Genomic DNA, 23,366 nt, shown 5'->3' with positions numbered 1-23,366 from the left:
GATGTTCTTCAGTAGGTGAATATATAAATAAAGTGTGGTACATCCAGGAAATGGATTATTATTCATTGATAAAAATAAATGAGCTGTCAAACCATAAAAAACCATGGAAGACAGTTAAATAGTCTCTGTTTTTCTGTAACATCTGGATTGAATACGTAGAATTTAAGGCTATAAATTCTCTATCATTGACTTGTATCTCAATTTTGGTGTGCATCATTTTCATTGTAATTAATTTCTGTATGTATTTAATATTTTTATGATTTTTCCTAAATTTTATGATTTTTCCTAATATATTTTCTTGAGACCTAACGTATTTTCTCCTCTCAAAAGGAGAATGAGAACAATGGCACTCCAAGCAACTCAGACTCACAAGATGTTTAGATTACCTATGGAAACCAAGAGATGACATCTTAACATATGTTCTTAAGCTGTTTTTCAGAAACCCCTACCAGATGAAAATGTAGGTAAGGATTAACAGAGGAATTGAACTCTGCCATTCTTTGTTCTAAATTCCCCCCTAGGTGGCCTGTCACATCCATCTTAATATTTCTTTCCATTAATCCAAGAAACTCTGAATCTACCTATCTCTTCTCTCCCTTCAGGATATCTCATCTTTATGGGCCATTCCAATGTATAGCCACTATAATTTTCATGTATTGATTTGTAATTTTGACTGCCTGAAATGTACTCCTGCCTTAAAAAACCTTGATTTATAAGCCAGTGTGGAATTTGGGTTTTGTTAGTTGCTTGTTTTCCTTGCATGGAATCCTGCAATTAAAATGCTTCTTTCTGCTCTGGTGTCTGCCTTTACAGCACTAGATCAGCAGACCCCAGTTTGGTTTGATAATGTTCTCAGTTCTCAATTGCTCATCATTTCTGTACAACTTTCTATTTTCCATTTCTGCCCTCTTTTCAAGTTGCCCAAGATCCAAACTTTGAAATTACATAATACATTTTTTCTTTCTGTATCCTATATCCTGTCAATTCAGGAATCCTATAGATTCTTTAAGTATGATGTTTTTAACTATTCTTTTCTTTCTACCATTCTTTGTCCAGAAAAAACTCACATGTTACAACATTTCTTGTTGGTCTTTCTTATCCTTGTATATTGCCCAGCTCTATATCTGGTCATGGCCTTCTTCTTTTTAAGAACATGCAACCTATTGCATATATACATTATTCATGAGATATAATTTTCTTAAATTAACATTCAACTCCTTACGTGATTAGGCCCTAGCCTATTTTCAACCGCATCTTTCACAGAACACTTTGAAGAAACTGAAAAAAAAAATCATACATATAAAATGATTCATTGTTCTTTAAACATGGAAACACTTTTTTCCAATTCCTTGGTTTTATGACTTCTCAATGAAATATACTTTATAATATGCATGCATCCATACAAGTTGAAAGTAGCTTTTGTCAAGGTACTATAGTACTTTTTGTCAAAAGTACTATAAATATATAGTACTAACATGTAGCATGGGCGCTGCTCAGATTTCCCAGCTTGAAAATTATCTCTTCTTTTCTTTTACAGCACCTTATGTTGATTTTATTATGTTTATCAGATGTTGCCTGGTTAGGTGGACATTTGTGTTTATCTTTATTTCTATTAAACTGTAATGTTTATAATAACTGGATTCTTTCAACCTCTTTTGATCATCATTATTACTTATCACAATGATTAAAACATAGAAGATTTTCAACAAATGCTTATTGGGTTGAGCCTGAAGCTAAATATTATGAATGCAAACTAATCTTTCCTTTCAAGAATGTACAACAGGTTATTATTGTATGTGATAAGAACTCAGAAATCACTAAAGGGAAATGAGATCTGTCTTTGTCCTCTATGGATGATGTGTCCTGAAAAATACCTGCCCTAGTTTCCTAAATTGAAAACTTATGACTAACATTGTAGTATCATTTTATCTCATAAAAAGCAATAATCAAAATTAAGTTTTGCAACTGAATATAGAAAGTGTGCTTTGTATCACATATTACTTTACTCATTTAATTTTCATTATATTCTGTTCTGATCCAGGAATGCATAGCAAGTGAATCTTGGGAACAGGACGTATAAATAACTCTTCTAAAACCCCAATTCTGTATAATTTATGTATGCTTCTTTCATTATGTTAAATTTACACTTGCTTTCACATTTTGTGTCTGGGATTGTCTCAGGCCAAAGACAGTATTAGAATTGTTGTAAAATTCCAAAGTCAGGTTCATGTACCTGATGTGCTGATAAAAGCAGTGTGACATTGGTGCTTTGAGGTAGAGAAGCAAGAAGAAAGACAGATGGAAGAGCAAAATGTCTTAGATTCTTCTTAACAAAAGAATGAAATAGGAAACTTTTATGCTAAGAGGGAGGGACAGTGTATCTAAGTAGTAAAGGAGGGGGTCTCAGATAACACCTTGTGCATCAGCAGCTCTGTTAAGGGCATTCATTTCTTCTGTAAAATAAGCTCATAGATTTTCCTTTATGACCCTGTAGGTATCTCTTCCTGCTGAACAAAGAAAGTACATCTGCAATTGGCAATTACTTTGAGAACAGAGATGCTAATCAGGAAGCAAATAGCTAACATGTGAAAGCAAACAAGAACCTAGTCAAATTTTAATATTTCACTCATTAAAAAAATGCCAGGGTACTATAATCTCAAGGGGCCTGGTTACAACTCCCTACCAGAATACATTTAAACACAGCTGCACTAAGCTCCTTCATGTTCACTCTGAATATGCTGAAAAGATTTTTATGTAATTAGATAAAGTTATTGAATTATAATAGGTGTTTTAAATTACAACCAGAATCTGACTGGAGCTGAAATATTTTAATAAGTACAGAATATATAGTATATATAGTATTTTTCCCAACTTTTGATATGAAACAGAAGTAAAGGTGTGAAAAAGGGCAATGAAATGTTTCACAATTTGTCTTTTTAAAGCCCCTCCCTTTTTGGGAATTAAAACTTGTGGTCCTTCCTAAAGCCAATGATCTAAAAGTCAGAAGAAATGTTCTTTTATGTTTGTTTTCTGTTGTCTTAGAACATAGGAGATGGTGCAACAGAATTGTCCTGACAAGGCTCACAAAATTTAGTCACCTGAGATAAGGTCCAGATAATCCAAGATTGAAATCTTCAATTATAATTAAGCAACAATAGTTTAAAGCCATGACATGTGACACTGGTCCAACCACTGAACCTAAGCCTTTTTTAAAAAGCCCTGTTTTTTCTGCCTACAGGCAGAATGGTGGTCTTTGAGGTGCGAGTATACTGCCTTCCTTAGCTGAAATTAAAAAGTTTTTCTTTTCTTTTTCCTCCTTGTTCTCCATTCTCATTGATTTGGCCTTGGGAACAAGTACCAAGTTTTCAGTAATATGCACATGTCTCCAAGTATTATATTGACTGTAGACTTTAAGGATTGTTTTCCACAGTACACAGCTCTTAAGTTTGTTTTTTGTTTTTTAATTTTTTTTGTGTTTCCCAAATCAAATTCCACATGTGTTGTCAGGAATGTTAGATGATAGACATATTCTAAAATACTAGAAAAACCGAAATCTGTCTTTTTATTTTAATGTTAGTTTTAAAACAGTTTTTAAAATTCTGAATTATCCAGTGATCAAATTAAAACTATTTTCAAAGTACTTTTATGATTAATTTAGTATTAATTTTGTGACGCTATTCAGAATAAGTGATTGACACAATTGATGGCATTTAGCTTTTAATGCATTGGAAAGTATATCTGTAATTATCTTAGCATTTCCTGATGTGAAAAGGATTGCTATCTTTCTGCATATCTGTGCTTGAATTCTTTTGTAGGCATATCTACCCTTGGATCCTAATATGAAAATGATAAAATCATTTTTTATCTATCTGATACTACTTTCATGTTTGACTTTTTAACAGTTGCAGACAAATTTTATGATTATAAATTTCTATTGAAAAACACTTTTGTAATATAAGACTAATTTGTTAAGCAATATATTAAGTTGAAATCTGACAATATAAGAATATTGAGGTAAAATAATGTACCACTTGTAGTAGATTGACAAGAGGAAGACAGATTTATTTAAAATGAAAGTGTAATATTTGCACTAAGGTAAAGTTAAGTGCTATCCAAAGAAACAGAAGAGTCATGATTCTTGCTTGGTTTTTTTTTTTTTTTTTTGCAGTTTTTGGCTGGGGCTGGGTTTAAACCAGCCACCTCTGGCATATGGGGCCAGAACCCTACTCCTTTGGGCCACAGGAGCTTACCAGGTCATGATTCTTTAAACAGAGAAAAGACAAGTAGTATGAGGACAAGTGGTTTAAGGAGAAGGAAGAAGAAGTTATTAATTTGCCAGCAAATGAGGAGGCTGTCAGATTTCCATCTCAAAGTACCAGTGTTCTCATTGCTGACAAATTAATAAACTTCTCTTTCCTTCTCCTCAAACCACTCATCCTTATTCTACTGATGTGGCCTTGTGGACAAGTGCTAAGCTTTCAGTAACAGAATTTGGTGTTCCTGGCTGGATCCCATTGGCTCCCTAGTGGAATGACACCCCATAACTGCTGGAAGAGACAGAAAGTAGCCCTGGGTCAAAGGTGTGGGTCTCCACAGGTAGGAGCAATTGATTTTTGAGTTTAGAGAACAAGAACAGCTCCAGCATAGCTCCAGGGAACTCCCATATGTGTATTCAAAAAGTAGACATAGCTTTCAGCACAACCTGACCTGAGTTGAGGAGAATGAAATGGATTTGGAAAGTGTCTGGATGCAGGGGCATTTTGTTGGGTAAGGTCTCCAGCGTGCACAGAGACCCTGATTACACCCATTTGGAAAGGGTTTTGAACCCTCTATCCCTGTGGCAGGGCAATTGTTTGGAGCCCTATATGGGCATTTTTTTTAAGGAAGCTTTTGGAGGTAGAAGTCATAAAGCTGAGTGGAACTAGGGAAACTTGTTTGAAGTTGGAGTTCCTTTGTGGTTCCCAAGGAGTGGGTAGATGAGGCTGCTACCTGGGGAGAGTTTCCCAGGGAATGAGGGGATTAAGCCACCCATTTGAGGTGGGTTTTGAACTTTTCAGCCCTGTGACAGAGTTATTGTTGGAAGCCCAGGGAACAGGAGCAATAAACCACCCATTTGGAGAGGGTTTTTGAACCTTCCATTGGGGGTAGTGTTTATCCCTCTGGATTTCCATTGCCACATGAGGTGACATTTATCCACTTTAGATTCCCATCTGTGAACCTTACAGCCCTGTGGTAGGGCATTTGAGATGACTTTTTAACTCTTTGGCTTCCAATTTGTTTGATAGGCCCTGGCATTTTTGTGTTGAAGATCCCCCGTATTGTCTGTTTGTTATTTGTGAGTTTTATTGTAACGTAAAATAAGCTCCATCTCAAAGTCCCTTGGGAAAAAAAACTTTGGAAAGAGAATGGTGTTCTGTTAATGAAGATTCCCATTTGATTGATAGGCCATGGTATTTTAAATTGTTTGTTATGGGAATTCCCTCTTTTGATTATTTGAAAATTTTTTGTACCACTTGTCTGTTGAGTTTTTGTATTTTGATACCACTCACCTGGAATGTGAAGCAAAGTGGTACTGTACTTGATACCACCCTTACGGAGTATGAAAAAAGCTCCTTGGTTTATTCTAAGCTTTTGGTTCTTTTCCCTGGAATTTGTTGTTTGGATACCAATTTTGATTTAGAGGTGTATTCTAAAGGGTCTTCTCTATTGCCTCTCCCTCCCAAAATTAATCTCAATTGGACTTTCTGTGCTCTTGCAAAAGAAAAAATGATCTTTCTTGTTTGTAGAGAGTTTTTCAACAAAGAATGGAAAATAAATCCTTTAAAAATAAAGGAAGACAAGAAGAATGGCCCCCTTCAGGCACCCCAGTACCTCTACTTGCAAATATTTGTATCAAAAGCATATCAAGTTTTCTAGGATAGCTAATTCCTGTGCACAAGTTTTTACTAAAAGAAAATTTTATCAAGGAAAATTCAGAGCTCAAATATTCTACCAGACAGTCCAGGGTTAAAATATTGAATCTCAAGTCTTCTGCCTGAGATAAACTCATTGTTTGTGGTATTGCTTGAGATAAACTCATTGTTTACAGTACACAAAATGACCTGTATTTGTAGGATTTTTGATATTTTTTCCACCCCCACTGGAACTCTGCAGCTGGCTATGAAGAGATACACGCTAACACCTGGGAGAAGCCATAGCCCTTGGGTAGACCCACTGAGAGGGAGGAAGGGCACACACAGCCTGGTACCCAGTAGCAAGCAGAAAGGGGTAAGACATGTTGACTATCACTGCTATCTCTTGGCACCATGAGAGAGCCTAGGGAGGGCCCAGCTGAACTAATTCTTCAATCCCTTGCCCATTAGGTTATGACTCAGGGTTGGGAATTGTCTCTCCTTAACCAACAAACCACAACTTGGCCAGAGGGCACCCATTGACAGGAAAAGGCAATTAGCATGAATTTTTTTACAGCTGGTTACTATGGCCTTTAAGATAAAATGAAAAGTGTGTGACTAATAGATATGCCAGCCAAGGATCCTTTGAGACATCCAAAAAGAAAGGCCACCCTAGGGTAGGGTACAATTAATGTGCTTTTTGAAAAAAAGATATTGGAAAGAACCCTGTCTCTAATTACAAAGGGCTCCAGGTAACAAGAAACGCTTAGGAAAGCAAATGGTTTCTCAAATCCCAGACTTAGATAACAAAGGATGGGCTGGGAACCCCTGCCTCACTAGTAACTAACTCCAACCCAAGTATTCCAAGAAGCCTTGTGTACAAATTGACAGTGGGGACCTAATTGAGGGAGCTCAGGGCTCCAGGATTTCTTACTGAAGCCTCAGATGCAACTTGACAGTGGGGATTTGATTGATACCAAGCTACATTGGAAGAAGTGGTCCAGAGGCCACCTTCCTGCCATGGCTCAGGCCCCAACACCAGCTGTGCATGCCACTCTACAATCCAGGTAGTGGTAAGGCAGCTGAAAGCAGGAGACAACTGAGAATTTCCCACAGTGGGCCCTCAGGGCAGACCTAGGGAAGCAATAAGAGCACCAGGAACTATTCCAAAAACAACAGAAACCCAGGGCACCACTAAGCTCCTCCTAGATAAATACTAGGTCCTGGTGAAGTATGCAGAAGACTGCCATTGCAGAAAAGTTTGCTTAAAGTTCAGGCCTCACAGACTTAGATTCCCTGTAAAACTAAATAATAGGGCTTTGTCACTTGGGATAGCACAATTAAATGGAGACAGAATTCTCACAAACTTGTTTCCTACCTAAAGCTTGGTTTGGCCTCTTGTGAGGTACCTGTGTGAATATATAATTGGGAGCATGATTCCTTGATGGGTTTGGTGGGACCACATTTGAGAGGACCCTGTTCTCAGCTAAGTATTTATGGGCTTTGAGCAGTCCAAGGACAGAAAGGCAACCTGATACACAAGGAGCCCTTTATGTGGGTGTTCCATACTTGATGATTGGTAGTTTCACTCAGATGCCAAGGTTTTTATTGATAGATAATTTTTCAGGCAGGTAGAGCCTTGTCTAACCTGAAGAGAAGAAAGGAATGTCTGAGGTTACCAGAACCCTTCTAAAGGAACACCTTGAGATGGCCCCCTATCTGCAACTGCTGATCTAGAGGAGGGTAGAGCCCAAGATAGGGTCTATGCCTAGTTCTTGTGCATGTATACTAGTGCACAGCAGGAACTGGCCTCAGAGAACAAAGGGATGATGGGTGGTAGCTGAAGCTGGGAAGATGGAGGATGGGATGCTGGTGATGGACACTGTGGGCAAGCAGGTGCAGAGGAAGCTCAGCAGCTCCTTCTCGGGGAATCACTGTGCTTGCCTGCTCCATTGCAGTGTCCTTTGATGAAAACCTTGCTTCTCACTCTCTTGGATATGCTACAGTGTCCTGTGGTTACCCATGAGCTTGGAGTGAAGTCCCGGTAACAACCTGGTGAACCATTTTTCCAAGGAATTAGACATGGTCAACTCAGTGATCCTGCAGGTCATTGAGATATTCTCAGACTCTTTCCTCCATATACAATGAAAATGGATACTCCTTTTAGCTAGGTAACTCACCAAGTAAAGTCCTATATCTAGAATAAAAATTATATGGAACCCACCTGTTTACCCTCCTCTAGATCAGGATAGTCAGCAGGCTTAAGTTAAGTCCCTAAGAAATAGTTTATGAGAGACACTTCCAAGTGCCCCAAGGTAAGTATGGTAATATAATCATGAGTAAAAGAAAATAGAGTAAAGCAATGGGTCAAATGAGAGGGCCAGGTGCTAACCACTATACATAGTTTGCCTTTTACTCCAGCTGGAAGCGGAGACGTGGAAGAGACTCTCTGAAGTGCCTCTAGCAACTTGCACCTCATTTAAATTATCAGAAGTGAAACCTTGATTCTGTCTTACCAAAGTAAAGAGGTATAGTGATAGTGTTTTCTGTTTGAGAAAAAGAAGGATAAATGAAAATATTGGTATTTTTGCTGGTCCTTTTTTGGTTATTTGTTCTTCCTATAGGATAGAGAGACAATTTCTTAGTGAAGATATCCCTGGGCTTTCTCCTCTTCTGTTGATCTGTCTTGCTACTGCATGTGTTATACAGGTATTTCTGTACATGATTTCTGAAATTGCAGAAGCTAGTCTCTGGATCACCTACAGGGTAGAACAAATAGCTGTGCACTCAGAGGCCCCACGTCTCTGTCATTACTCTGTATTGGACATTGTGTGCAGGGCAAAGTGTATTTCCCCTTGTCAGTCCTCATGGTTATAATTATTGCTTATTCCCTTCTTCACCTGATAATCTATATTTTCCATCTAAACATCACCCTAAGTCACCAGGAGGTAGCTTGATGACTACATCACCCCTCCTCCAATCAATATGGAAGGGAAAAATTGAAAGTGGGGAATATATAACAGACAAAGCTGCTAAAACTTTTGAGTGAGTTCAGCAAGTTGTAAGAAATAATATCAATATACAAAAATTGTATTTCTATATTTTCAATGAATAATTAGAAATTAAAGTTTAAATATAATCTTTCTGTAGTGTAAGAACATGAAATATGTAGTATATATATGTGATGTACACACTAAACCCCACAAATTATTGCTGATGTAACAGAGTAAGTGGCCTGAATAAAGGGTAAAAATATATTCTGTCTCTTCAAAACTCCCTTACCCTTTTTGGGGACCCAACCCACATCCCGACTCAGGCCAGGGGTCAGGAGGTACAGGGGGGATGAATGCCCTTTGTTCTGTGTGTCACAGGAGATGAGATGAATCTGGGCTAAATTCATGAGATTGTCTTAGCTGAAGATGGGATTAATTGGAGGTTATAAGAATGTCTTCACTTAAGATGGGATTAATCAGAACCATCCCCTTGAAAAGCTCTGTATTTCTATTCAGAAGCAGGACATTGGCACTTTAATACAGGAGTCTGACAATCTCCTCATTTGCCAGCAAATTAATAAACTTCTCTTTCCTTCTCCTCAAACCACTCGCCCTCATTCTGATGTGGTTTTGGGAACATGTGCTGAACTTTTGGTAACAGTAAAGGGTTCTTGGCATCCCAGTACCACTAGTTTGGTAAACTTCAACTAACTCAACCAACACTACAGCAGTCAGTATCTTATATATAAGTTTAAACTTAGTTTTAGCAATATATCATTTATCATATTAATTTAATCCTATTACTCTGAATTTTTAATTTTCTTAATTTTTTGGTTTTGTTATAAAAATGTGGTTTTATGGTTGGAAAAGAATTAGGCACATTGTTGTCTAAATGACAAGGAAGTTTCCATCTAGATCTGGTTGGTTGTTGCACAAAGATCCAATTATTGAGACAATGAGGGTTGCCAAGGAAAAAAGGCGTTTTTAATACAACAGACATTTTGTCGGGAAGAAGGAAGAAGATGTCTCAAATCCATGGTCTTTTTAGGAGGATACATGTTGCCTTGGGGCAGGTAGAGGGGGATAGTGGGCCCTGTGAAGTCTGTCCTAGGGCTTTGCCAAACTCAAGTCCTTTGTCTTGTAGAAAATCCATCATTTCAGGTGGGTCCTGGTGGCTCATGTCTATAATCTCAGCATTTTGGGAGGTTCAGGGAGGAGGATCACTTGAGGCCAGGAGTTTAAGTTTATCATTTCTGGGAAATAACTCAAAGGGTCAAGTAGTTAGTTTAGGGAGAGGATGATAAAAAATAATTATGTAGAGGGTCATGAATCAATTAAAGCATGAAGAATTTATACTATTGTGTTTTTGTATATGTTTAAGATAAAAAATTGTTTAAGTCAATATTGCCGGCTTGTAATAAATATTTTCCTTTATGTAGGTCTCTCCTATTTGCTGGTTGGGAGTCATTACCTTTAACTATAATCATCCACAGAGCTGTTTTAAAAGAAAAACAAACAAAATCTAAAAACCTGCTGTGACACTTTTTGAAATGCTACAAATGAGTTTCCCAGTTTCAAAATATAGAGCAATTCATTACCATAGATAGTTGGCAAAATGTTGGAGCAATGATCTACTTAAATGATACTAGGATAATTTTGAACTTTGAAACTTTTTGGAAAACACTTATTGGAATGGGTCTGAATTTTAAGTACATAAAATATTTTTCTCATTAGTTTACATTCACAGGCAAGTTGAAACAAGTTTGAAAGTTGCTAGAAATTAAACAGATTGAACCAATATAGCTAACTCAAATTCCTCCTCAAAGAAAGTAAAATAATAATTGGAAATTGGGAGTTAGTTCTTTTATTTATTCTCTCTTGTTTCACCACTGATATTTAGGCCAGTGATCTACTTGCTACCATGAGGTAATAGATGATAATGGGTAGAAGTTTCCCCACACTGCACACCTTTCTCCCTTAGTAGGTTTGGGAATCTTGAGTTTCTTCCCATGATTGTTTGATTATACTTTACCAACTGCTAAAATTCTTATACTGGATATAGGAATGAGTGAAGTAGCTCTTTAGTGAGGTGATTATTTTTAACTCAAATTTTCATAGAAAAGAACAACAAAATGGCTCTTGGCAGAAGATTCACCGTGGCCCTAAGATGCTGTAGTTTGAACACAAATCCATATATTCAGGTTTATGACATCAGAGCTGTAACTGGGACCAAAATCATACTACTCTGCAAGACAGCCAGTAAGTTGAGAGACAAGGTGTTGGGGCAAAGAAAACGACTTTTACTTTAAGAGTCAGCAAACCAAGAATGTGGCAGACTGGTGTCCCCCAAAATTCTTAAATTAGTCTCAGCTTTGGGCTCCTTTCTATGGTAAGGGAAGGGGGAAGAGGACAGGGCTTGCAGAAATAACTTATGACCATAGACATGTGGGTATCACTGAGGGTCTGAGAAGATTGTAAAACTTGTTTCTTCTTGCTTAACTTTGGAGGATTGTTGGTCAATGCATAATGGTCCTGCAAATCTTTAACATAGCATTGTTTCTTGTGTGTGTACTTTCCTTATCTCCCCTGGAGCTAGTCTTGGGAAAGGATGGTTATCATCTTTTTTCTAGAATTGAACTACACATTAAATTCTTCATATAATTAGCTGAGCTGGCCTCCTGAGAGTTAAGCAGGAGCTTTTAACCTAAAGGATATTACTGCAGAGGGTCACAAGCAAACTAGAGGCAGCCATGTTAAGCTTCCCTTCCAATGCTATGAGGCCACCTGTTCCAAAGTAGTACTTCCTTTTTCTTCCCCACTGCTCTTCTGTACATTTCCCCACCATTGCCACAAATTTACTTTCTAACTGTAGGTTCCAAAAGAAAGAGCCAGATATTTGGTTCAATGATAAAGTAAATTTATCATTATTTGTGTTTCCTCACATTCATGTTGAAACTAATCCCCAGTATAAAAATATTAACAGGTGCACCCTTTAGGAGGTGATTAGGCTCAGAAGAGGAGAGAGCTATAGAGAAAATTAATCTTCTTAGAGATTACCTAAGTGGTTGGCATCAGGAAGCTGGTAGAAATATGGATAGCAAAGGCCATTTTGGTAAGGTCTTAGTAGGAAATGAAGAATACCTTATTGGAAACAAGAGGAAAGGCCATTCTTGATGCAATTTGGCAAAGAACTTAGTGGAATTGTATCCAAGTCCTTAGGGCTTTGTGGAAGGCAGAATTTAAGAGCAATGAACTAGGATATTTGGCTGAAGAAATTTCTGTGCAAAGTATTCAGGGTGCTGCATAGCTTCTCTTGACCACTTTCTTTGATCAAAGTAAAATGCATATAAAAGAAATTAATAAAAAATAGAATTTGTAATCAAAAGAGACTGAGAACTTAAGTTTCTGGAAAAACTTATATGGCCTGGCCATATAAAGAATGAAATGGAGTGTTTGAAAGAGAATAGCAAAGGTGTGGCAAGTGACCATTTGATAAATAGATTGGTATGGACAGAAGGAATTCAGAAGCTTTCATCAAAACCATGGAAAAATGACCCCAAAGGCATTTTAGAGATCTTCAAGATGGCCACTCTATAGTTGTAAGGCCAGAGTTCCAGGGTCTTCAGGGCACTCTTCTTTCAAAGGAGAGACCCAGTCTGTCTATAAGACCTTGCAGGTGCGGCATGGACTGCCATTCCAGAAATTGCACCAGACAAACCTAGGCGTTATTCACATGCTTTTAATCTGCAGGTGTGCAGAGTATGTGCACTGTGGAGGCATAGCTACTTCCAACTATATTTCACAGGATGCCTCAGAGAGCCTCAGGGCCCAGACAGAGAACTGTCAACTGGGGTAGAGTCACCACAGAGATCCCCACTGAGCAGTTTCCAATCCACCACCATTGCAGAACCATCAACACCAATCTGGGAAAACTGAAGTCACCTGTGTCTTGGGCTGCACTCAAGCTATGGGGACTGCAACCCCTATCCTCCCACCTCCAGACTTTGGGTGACTATTCACTGCACAAATGTGTCCAGAAAACTAAGCGTGGAGCCAAAGAAGATTATTCTCAAGCCTCAAGATTTGTTGTTATTTGCTGTTGGGTTTTGGATGTGTTTGGGATCCCCCCCTACATTACTATACCTTCCTTTGGGAATGGTAATGTTTATGTTATGCCTGTCCCCCCATTCTATTTTGGAAACACAATACTGGTTTGATTTCAGAGGTTCACAGCTAGGGGAGAATTTGCCTCAGAATTAATCCTACCTTGATTCTCACCCGTGTCTGATTTAGACAAAGTCAGTGTTGGAATGAGTTAAGACTTTGGAGGCTATTGTATTATATTTCATTTGTGAGAAAGATATGAATTTGGGGGGTGAGGGGAAGAATGACATGGTTTGAGTATTTGTGTGTCTTCCAAAATTAATGGTGAAACTTAATCTCCATGCAACAATATTATGAGGTGGGACAATTAGGCTGTGAAGCCTCTGCCCTAATGAATGGGATTAGTGCCTTTATAAAAAGGTTTAATGGGGCGATTGCAGCTCCTTTATCCCTTCTGCCTTCTGCCAAGTGAAGACACAGAGCTTGCCCTTTTGTTGGCAAGTAAGATAGCAGCATGAAGGCCCTCACCGGACACTAAATACTAGCACTTTGATCTTGGACTTCCCAACTTCCAGAGCTATACTGTACAGAAACTTTTTCTTATTTATAAATTACCTAATCTTGGATCTTTTTGTTAGAGCAGCACAAATTATCTGTGTTCCTTTTTTTTTTTTCCTGTAGCTCATTGATTGGGACTGTGGAAGCTTGGAAGGTAGTTATCTGTCAGAGGCATGGAGAGTGTTTATAAATTTAGATGTTTATCCATGAAATTTGTTGCCAGCTGCTACAAAATCCATATTTAGAAATCTCTCCTCTTAATAATTATGCAGGAAAAGTATGTTCACGTGTCTCGGCATATTCAGAGATTTTTCTAAGTATTTGACTATGCTGTTCATCTGTAAGTAACTTTATGCTCTGGTTAAGTTGATGAAGTGCCCAGTACTTAATTTGTAAACTTTGAATTTTTTTCCCCAAAAAGATATATTCTTTTTTTTGCTCTCTCATTTAACAGTAGACCTTCACAGTAACACCTCACTTAGAAAGAAAGTTGGATCCTTGTTCCTTAGACTCTAAATACTTTACATGGTTTTTGCAGTGTTTCAAATGTTTAAAAAACTCTTGAGCTGCAGTATTCCAAAAGGTCACAAGTTGGCAATGTTATTCCATGAAGGTCGGTTTCCAATGATGCTGTCCTTTTTCTACTGTCTTCTGTGAAAGGGCAAATTTCTCTCTCTCTTGCCTTCTTCCATCCGCCTATCTTTGTTTCACTTTCTTGGCAGTTTTTTCTCTGTGCGCTTCTCACAAAACTTTTCTTCCTTCTTAGCCTCTTTTATTTTCATCACTATTTGTAATATAGGCCTATATTTAATATGAATGATATATATTTATACATACGGAAAAATATTTGAGCACTTTAAAACATGACAATATTTTTGCTTTTTTTGCATTTCGGATACTATCTTGTGGGTACACAGTATATGTTAACATTTGCATTTGATGAGAAGTTAAGTCTACTAACATTTATCTGTTTACTCCTGTACTTTGATGCTTATATTGTTGTTCTTAATTATTCCATTTACTAAAATATTCAGATCCTCATTACTTGTTTCATCAATTTTAGATCTATTTCAAAATATATCACTCGGGAATAGGATAACATTACTATTTTCCATGTACTCCCTACAGCCTCAAATATTCATGTTTATATCCATATTATTCCTTATTCATTGTTCAGCTGGTAACATTTACATTCTATTAAATAATTAATAGAAATTAATTAAAAAGAATTTAAAATGTTTTGCTTATAGATTGGATTTTAGGATGGCAAATAAATAAAGGTTGTTATAATATTATGATTATATAAATATAATCTACTGCAGGAATATAGTGAACACATACACAGAAAAGGTATATAATCTTATATAATTTCAGAGAGAATGAGGATGTTGCAAGAGACAGAAACATTTTAGTGCATGTTAAAGTTGTACTCAGGATATTACTCTTACAAATCATATCTGATAAAGAACTTATGTGTAGAAGACTTATATTCTACAGGCTACTTAAAAGCCGATAATAATAGAACAAACAACCCATTTTTAAAATGAGCAATCACTTCACATAAGAGCAAATACAGATGGAAATGAGCATGTGAAAACATGCTCAGCCTCATTGCCCATTAGAGAAATGCGTATTAAAACCAGGACGAGCCACTACACATACTGGAAAGACAGAAACAAGGCAAAGATGACTTACAAAGTGCTGGTGAGGATGCAGAGTAGCTGGAATTTTCCACCATCACCAGTGCAAGTGGAGAAGGGTATGGCTACTTTGGAAAGCAGGCTGGCAGTTTCTTATAAGTTAAATATACACTCATTGTATGATCAAGCAATTCATAATTTGTAGAAAATCTTTTCATAATTTCCAAAATCTAGAGAAAACACAAATTCCTTTAATGAGTGAATAAATACGTTATTGTATATCCATATTATAATCCTCAGCAATGAAAAGGAATGCAGTATTAATATACACATGGATGAATCTGGAAGGCACTGTAATGTGTTAAAGATGGCCGAGTACAGTACTTCCAAGGTGCCTGTGGGGATATTCAGCAATGAGGTACGTAGCACTTTTTGTAGGACAAGTTTGTGAACTTAATTGTCAGAACTCGCATGATGACAGATCTGATGGCCATTCCAGAAAATGAGTTCCAAACCGCTTTGAGGGTGGACTAGGTATGCACTATGGTGGTGCACAGCTTCCCAGGGGGAGTGCCTTGAAGGCGACTGTAGTGATCTGCAGCAGTGAGGTGTGTAGCACTTTTTCTAGGGTGGGTTGATGAACTCATATCCAGTGTTACACGTGGTTTGGTTGCATAGTTAGTTTCGTACATTTCAGATCAAACTTGTAAGTGTGCCTTTCACACAGGATGTGTGCATTATACCCATTAGGTGCGAATGAACCCAACCCTTCTTCCCCCTCCCACCTACTTGATTCCTGCTGAGTTTTCCTTCTGTATGTGCACATAAGTGTTGATGGGCTAGTTCTAATTCAGTACTTACTACATGTGGAGTTTGTTTTTCTATTCTCATGATGATTTATTTAGAAGAATAGTTTCCAATTCCATATAGGTTGTTGCAAAAGATACTAGATCACCATTTTTTTTTTTTTTTAATGACTAAGTAGTACTCTGTAGTACACAAATACCACTTATGTATTGATGGGCGTTTGGGTTGTTTCCATATCCATGCAATTGTGAATTGTGCTATTATAAATATTCAAGTGCAAGTGTCTTTGGGATAGAATGTCCTTTACTCTTTTGGGTAAATACCTAGTAGTGGAATTGCTGAATCAAATGGTAGGTCTACTTTTAGTTCTTTGATTTATCTCTATACTACTTGCCCACAGAGGTTGTACTAGTTTGCAGTCCCATCAAAAATGTGTTTCTTTCCTGCTGAATCCATGCCAGCACTTGTTGTTGTGGGAGTTTTTGATAAGAGCCGTTCTCCCTGGAGCTAGGTGATACCTCGTTGTGGTTTTGATTTGCATTTTCCTAATGATTAGAGATGTTGAGCTTGTTTTCATGTGTTGTCTTTAGACCATCTTCATTTGAAAAGTTTCTTCTCATGTCTTCTGCCCACTTTTTAATGGACTTGTTTGATTTTTTTTTTTCTGATTTGCTTGAGTTCTTGGTAGATTCTTGTTATTAGCCCCTTATCTGATATATAGTATATAAATATTTCCTACTGTTCTGGGAGTTGTCTATTTACTCTATTGATTGTGTCCTTGGCTATGCAGGAACTTTCATTTGATCAGGCCCCACTTATTAATTTTTGTTGTTGGTGTGATTGCTTTTGAGGTCTTCTTCATAAATTTTTTTCCAAGGCTGATATCTATAAGAGTTTTTCCAACATTTTCTTCTAGACTTTATATAGTTTCATGCCTTAAGTTTAAGTCTTTTATCCATCTTGTATTAATATTTGTAAGTGTTGAGATGTGTGGGCCCTGGTTCAGGCTTTTACATGTGACCATCCAGTTACCCCATCACTAGTTTTCCCCACTGTAGGTTTTTATCTACTTTGTCAAAAAATAGTTATTTGGATTATTCTTCTTGAAACTTTTCTTTGTGTGAAGATTTTTAAGAAATAAGAAATATACATGTTATTTTTAAGAAACAAGATATATATGTTAAATTGTCTTTAGTTCCATTTGACAATATATTTCATGTAGCAAGAATAGAATGCCATAAAAACAAAGAAAAAAATCTAAGAATAACTTCTTGAAATAAAAAATATGATTTCTGAAATTGAAAGCTTAATAGAAAGATTTGCTGATCTCAGATTTTCTCATTTTCTTTTCTTTATTGTTATGTTTTTCCTTATTATTTGTGTTTTCTCCGGATCGTATTTGGCACGTGCTTCTTGATACTTTTCTTTGTGTGATGACTTTTCCCAATTGTCTCATGATAATGAGGTAGCTATTCACCCTTATAAATAAAACGTATTGTTTGACTTAAGTTGCTGGGATAAGTTCCTTCTGTTGCTCTATGGATCTATTTCCCTATAAAACTATCAAGCATTTGTCTTATCTAGGAGGATAGATTGAAAGCTCATAGTGAGTGAATGAGTGTGTGTATGTGTGTGTGTGGTGGTGGTGGGGTGTTCTTTGTAACCAGCTGATTTCATTTTAAGGCATATAGTGGTATATAAATGGGAAGCAGGCAGGCAGCCCACCCACAGGATTCCCTAATAAAGGCAAGTTTAATCTGAACAAAGAATTCTGAAAGTGGAACATTTGCTAGTCCTAAGCAGTTGATTCAATTTCTTTGAAAACAGTCCTCTGGTTTGTGCTCAGTGAACATGCAAGTCCTGTCATTCACAATTCACATGGGAATGGGAACCCGCTGGAATGAGCCATGTTACACTGATGTGGACACTTTTTAAATTGGTTCCTTTGATTGTTTCTCTTTAGTTCTTTCCTACTCTCTGGGCCTGCTAGCTCTCAGCTTGAGACTTCTCTTCTTTCTCTAGAAAGAACAGTTTCCACCATTGCGGATGATTGTTCCTGATTATCTTCTTAGCTATCCCCTCATCTGCCTCCCTTAGTTTATCTGCCTCCATAATCTCTTCCATTCTTTTACTGTGCAAAAGCCACAAGAATATTTTGTCCACGAACGGCCTCTCTGCTGCAAAGCTAATTGTGTTTATAAATGTATCTTATATCACATGGATTTTTACCAGGAGCTAAATAAAATTTTGAGAGGATGAAAAGGTAACTTTATGTTCCCAGTCTGCCATTTAAACTGACAGCCAGAGATATTTTTTGTTCATTTAATTTATTTAATAAAGTTTACAATTTCTAGTAATAATTTAAAAGTCAATATAGGAGGTACTTTATATATATTTTCTTTCTAAAAATAAAAATAGATTTTCTTTGATGTAGGACTTGATATTTAAATAGGCTTTAGTTGGTTTTTTTTTTTTTCCAGTTTTTGACCGGGGCTGGGTTTGAACCCGCCACCTCCGGCATATGGGGCTGGTGCCCTACTCCTTTGAGCCATAGGTGCCACCCAATAGGCTTTAGTTTTTAAAGCAGTTTTAGGTTCACAAAAATATTGGGATGAGAATACAGGGATTTTTCAGATACCTCCTGCCTCTATGTGTGCATAGCCTTCCCTATTTTTAACACCTGCTTTTGTTACCAGGGATAACACATCCTCCCTGACACATCATCATCACCCAAAGTCCATAGTTAACATCAGCGTTCACTCCTGATGTTGTACATTCTGAGGATTTGGACAAATGCACAACGGCATGTATCACCCAATATGTATCATATAGAGTAGTTTCACTGCATGAAAAATCATCTGTGCCCTGCCTATTCACCCTGATCCCTTAACCCCTGCCAACCACTGATGTTTCTACTCTCTGTATAGTTTTGCTTTTTCCGGAATGTCATATGCCTGGAATCATACAGTATGCAGAATTTTCAAATTGGTGTATTGCACTTACTAAATATATAAGTTTCCTCCCAATCTTTTCATGATTTGATGGCTCATTTTTTTTAGTGTTTAATTTTTTTTTGTACGCAAGTCTTTATTGGTGGGGGGAGGGGGTCTGCAGAGCAGCACCAAGGAGGAGAGAAAAGAGAAGAGAAAAGAGGAGAGAAAAGAGGGGAGAGAGATAAGGAGACAGTGGGGAAGAGGAGAGAGAGAGTAGAGAAGAGTGAGGGGGAAGAGGAGGGAAAAGAGAGAGCAGAGAAGGAAGGCAGAGGGAGGCGGGAGAGAGAGTGTGTTCAATGTTAAGAAAAATTCTCTTCTTGCTAAATTTTAAGATTTCTTTGTATATCTCAATATAGAAGATATACAAAGATAGATATTTTCTCCCAGTCAGTGACTTGTCTTCCCATTTTCATGACACTGTATTAAGTAGGGCAGAAGTTTGTAATTTTATGAAGTCCAGTTTATCAATTATTTCTTACATATGTTATGTCTTTGACATTGTATCTAAAAGGTCTTTGCAATAACCTAGGTCATTTAGGTTTCCTATTATCTTCTAGAATTTTTAGAGTTTTACATTTTACACTTAGGTCTGTGATCCATTTGGAGTTAGTTTTTGTTAAGGGTGTAACATTTGTACCAAAACTCATTTTTTTTTAATGTATGTATCCAATTGTTAGAGTAACATTTGTTAAAAAGAATATCTTGGCTCCATCGTTTTGCCTTTGATTCTCTTGGTTTTATTTATATGGTTCTGTTTCTGGAATCTCTGTTATGTTTCATTTTCATCTTGATTGACTTTTCTTTTCTTATACTTGGTTTAGGATGGCAACGGACCCAAAGGCTGTATATATTACACATGGGAAATGTCTTTTCAATTTGTTCTTACCCTTTATGAAGAAAGTAGTGTAGCCTCGCTGTTCGTTGCCTTGTCAACCACTGTTTTCTAAGTTCTGCTCTTTATACAGCTTCCCTTTCTAGTTAGCTAAAGTAGTTCCCCTAAGCCTCAGAGGTGTTACCCCATAAACCTTCTCTCTCACTGTGGTTCCTTTTTTAGGAACGCGTACCTCTTTGATAGCTAAGGTGCAGGGCATCCATGACCCTTCTCTGGTCACTGGGTAGTTAGTATTGAATATGGACTTTATGGCCATATTTCCACTACGCCTACAAAACGAGACAACGGGTCTCTGGAAAGTGAGAGCTGGTAAGCACAAGTGAGAAGGAAAGCAAACCAGCACAAATAAGGAGAGGTGAAAGAAATCCTGTTCACACCAGAGGTCCTTCTGGTTCTCTGACTTTGTATTATATGTTACATCCTTGTCTCCCGGGCTTATTAAGTTAGATAGAGTGGGCATCTATAACTTGAAATTTAAAAAAGTCCAAATTGGCTTGGCGTCTGTAGCTCAGTGAATAAGGGCTCCAGCCACATGCACCAAATCTGGCGGGGTTGAGCCCGGCCAGGGCCTGCTAAACAACAACTGCAACCAAACAGTAGCCAGGCATTGTGGCAGGCACCTGTAATCCCAGCTACTGGGAGGCTGAGGCAAGAGAATCACTTGAACCTAAGAGTTTGAGGTTGCTGTTAGCTGTGACACCACAGCACTCTATCAAGGGTGACGTAGTGAGTCTCTGTCTGAAAAAAAAAAGTCCAAATTAATACACTATTCCTTCAGGGAGCTGCAAACAATTTTTATTTATATGTGGCTCCTGAGTAATTGTTAGTTTTTAATTAAAGCTATTCCAAGTTTGTTTCAATGATATTTGGCATATTGAGTCATGATGCCAAATGTTAAAAGTGTTCCACAATCTGTTTACAAACTATTTCTCTAAGATAAACCTCATAGATGCCTTTCATCCTTTTAAATTGGCACCTCCACAGAGAAGAAACACCTGGATGCCTGAGGCTTTGCAGCAGAGGCAGTTGACAGGCTTTGGGGAAATGAACGCGCTGCTCAGCTTGATGAAGTCATATAGTTTTCACTGGAGAGGCAGGGAGTAGAGGAGTTAAAGGAAATCAGTCAAGAGTGCCAGGAGCTGAAGGTGAACCGCAGACAGGTCTAACTCTGAAAATGAATGAAATATTGGAAAGCATTAGGAGTGGGAGAATCCACAGAGATGGAGCCGGTAAAGTCTGCCTTGCCTCGTACCCATTTAGAATCAAACTCAGCCCTCTGGTCCCTGGAGTAGGGGGATGTGCCAAGAGTGCAATTTCCTGAATGCTGAGCCAGATTTACGGGCTGATTATGAATTAAGTAACAACATTAACACATACTTTGAGCATCACAAAAAGAACGTAATAAAAGTGATGCTGAAAGGTTTTGAAGACTAGAATAGTACAAGAGAGATCACATTAGGTTACTGAGAATAGAGATGTGAAAAATCTCAGCTCCTGAGGAAATTATCATGTGTTTGAGTTCTTGGAAATGTCTATTTTCCTGAGAATTGTAAAAATACATATCAATATTAGAAAGCAAGCTAAGTGGTTCCTCTTTTTGTCTAAATCCTTCCAAACTACACTGAAAATGAAGGAAAATAAAGATGGCTAAGGCCCCATCTAAGCTTTTATTTCTATAATCTCTCTCTTTTCTATGTCCTATTTTAGAACTTTATCTTTTCCCCCTTAGATTATATATAGTAGAATGATGGAAAGCACCTATTATGTGCCACCTATTATCTCTTTCAATAACTGTTATCATCCCCATGTGTATAATTCAGGAAACACGTCAGAGATGTTAATTAACATTGCCCAAGGTTACGAGTGGTAGACACTTTTGGTCCCAGGGTCTTTCCTTATAAGCACTACACATTATCTCCAGGCATCCTCAAACTATGGCCTGCAGGCCACATGCGGCCGCCTAGGACATTTTCCCCTCCTGCCAAGTGTTTTTGCCGCCTCTGCCTGTCCTGCTTAGCAGCCGACTCGTCCCGGGGCCCGCATTCCGGCCCTCCAACGGTCTGAGGGACAGTGAACTGGCCCCCTGTTTAAAAAGTTTGAGTACCCCTGATTCTATGCTGTCTCTCCAAGTGGATTTTAGTTAATCACTTAGCTGCCTTATCAGGAAACTCTTGCAACTCACAGGCCAATTTCTAAGAGGGAGTGGTCAGGTTTGCATTAGATAATCTTCTTTCGCTCCAGAAAAGAGGTTCATCTGAAGAACTATACCTCACAAACATCTGATCAACTCCTATCCTGAAAACATAGAATTAGAATAATAGGGATTAGCTAGTTAGCCAAAGGAAACTTCAATGAAAGATCATAGCGAGCTAGGATAGGTATATAGCACTGCTGTGCCAAAGCTATGTGCAGAGTGCATCTATGGAAGGGCAGAAACAGGGTAAGCGGAGGAATTCACTCCAGACCACAAATAGTCTCTTGGTTTCAATACTTTTGCTTCACTTTCATAAAGATCATAGCAATTTACATTTTCTACAACTGAACCTACCTTTATCAGTGCCAGGCTGTCCATTTTGGTGCTTCTGTTTATGCCAATTGTTTCGACGAAAATGGTATTGCTTTTATTTCCACATTTGGGATTAATGGTAAATTGAGTATCTTTTTATGACATTTTATAATTTCTTGATCACTTGCATTTCTTATTTTGTGAAGTGTCTGTTTACATATTTTGCCACTATGATATATGAGAGTTTCTACTTTACTTTGCCACTATGATATATAAGAGTTCCTGCTTCACTAACACTGTAACTCTTTATCATAATGTTTTACAAATGTTTTCTTATTTACTTACATTAGATACATAATTAGTTTCTTGGAATCTTATTTTGTACCTTCCCATATCAGTACCTGAATCTTCCTTCCAAAATCCAGGTATAACCATGAGTCTCCTCTATCTTAAAAACATTCGATAGCTCATGTACATTTACCAATTAAATGTGAAAAGCAATAGATTGGCATACAAACTTCTTTATGTGTGTGTGTGCCAGGCTCTGATTGAGCCACTGGGCACACAGCACCAGGGTGTGCTGACAAGCAGGGAGCTTACAGTCTGAGAAAGGCCTGAGTCCCACTCTGTGGAAACCTTGACGTGGTGGCACAATTATCTCCCGGCAGGTGTGTGTGGTGCGGGACGGGGAGGGGAATAAAAGAATCTGTGTGGAGGAGTGCTAGCTCTCTGGTTAGATGGGCATCTGCCCTGCATGTCCAAGTTCTGGGGCCATGCAAATCAGACCTTGGTAGATCCCACAGCCGTGGCCGGAGTTGGGCAATATCTATGTAGAAATGAGCAGTATGAAACCTGGGAAGTTGAAGTCCTCTGGGGTAACAAAGGTGCATGTTGGGTGGAGAAGCCATGTGGCGCCCATCATCCCAGCTTGGATATGTGTGGGCAGGGGGTGCACGTTGGGTGGAGAAGCCATGTGGCGCCC

The sequence above is a fragment of the Otolemur garnettii genome, unplaced genomic scaffold, assembly GCF_000181295.1.
Source record: "Otolemur garnettii isolate 467f Iridium unplaced genomic scaffold, OtoGar3 scaffold00131, whole genome shotgun sequence".
Taxonomy (NCBI): domain Eukaryota; kingdom Metazoa; phylum Chordata; class Mammalia; order Primates; family Galagidae; genus Otolemur; species Otolemur garnettii.
Note: the sequence above shows the minus strand (reverse complement) of the source record.